General features: G+C 57.3%; 1 pseudogene; it reads left to right on the forward strand.

Moving 5' to 3' along the window:
• The first annotated feature begins 336 nt into the window (after positions 1–336).
• LOC102825563 lies at positions 337–1,029 on the forward strand (annotated as a pseudogene).
• The last annotated feature ends 163 nt before the right edge of the window (positions 1,030–1,192 follow it).

Below are 1,192 nucleotides of genomic sequence, written 5' to 3' on the forward strand. Positions count from 1 at the left end.
TTGTGGAGCCTTTGCACTGTATAGAACCTTAGGTGGAATCCTGAGTCCCATCCAGAACCTTCTGAGGTGGGATATCCCCACTAGAAAGGACAAGGAGACCTGCCTGAAATAGCTAGAGCGGACGAAGACACATCTTCAACAAAAGAGCATCAGGAAAAGAACAAAACAAAAATGTCAGTATGACTGGCTACTACAAGAATAAGCAAGGTCCGCTGGGGGCTCCCCTCCCCCGACAGGGCTTTCCGCCCCCCTCCCACGGTGGCTGGGCGGTCAGTGTGCAGTCACTGAAGGCTAGCGGGAAAAGGGGCTGACCACCATGACCCTCTGGAGACTAGCATGAGGGGTCGAGAAGCGGTGACCCGCCACCCCCTGCTACGGCCTCTTTCTGCACATCACCCTGTCATCGACACTGCCCCAGGAGACCTGGTCCCCTTGCCACCCGGCATGATCTCAACCTCATCGCTGTGGCGCCAGATGAAGAACATCGCCCACAACTACTCAGAGACAGTGATCAAGGTCCGCGGGGCCTTGAGCAACGACCCCTGGGGCCCGTCCAGCTCCCTCATTTCCGAGATTGCTGACCTCACCTACAACATTGTCACCTTCTCCGAGATCATGTGTATGATCTGGAAGCGGCTCAATGACCACTGCAAGAACTGGAGGCACGTCTATTAGGCCATGACGCTAACGGAGTACCTGATCAAGACGGGCTCAGAGCTCGTGTCGCAGAAGTGCATGGAGAACATGTACGCCGTGCAGATGCTCAAGGACTTCCAGTATGTGGACCGCGATGGCAAGGATCAGGGCGTAGACGTACGCCAGAAGTCCAAGCAGCTGGTGGCTCTGCTTCTTGACGAGGACCAGCTGAGGAAGGAGCATTCTCACGCCCTCAAAACCAAGGAGAAGTTGGCGCAGAGAGCCACAGCCTCCCTGACGGCGGTGGGCACAGGGCCCCCACCTGAGGTGGAGCAGCGGGGAAGAGGAGCTTCAGCTGCAGCTGGCCTTGGCCATGAGCAAGGAGGAGGCTGACCAGCACCCATCCTGCGGTCCTGAGGATGACGTCCAGATCCAGCTGGCCTTTAGTTTGAACCCGGAGGAGCACAACAAGGAAAAGCGGATTCGTGGGGGGAAGGGGGTAGAGGGGAGGAGTGGGGATGAGCTAAAGCTGCAGATGGCGATCGAAGAGAGCAAA

The sequence above is a fragment of the Chrysochloris asiatica genome, unplaced genomic scaffold, assembly GCF_000296735.1.
Source record: "Chrysochloris asiatica unplaced genomic scaffold, ChrAsi1.0 scaffold00027, whole genome shotgun sequence".
Lineage (NCBI taxonomy): Eukaryota > Metazoa > Chordata > Mammalia > Afrosoricida > Chrysochloridae > Chrysochloris > Chrysochloris asiatica.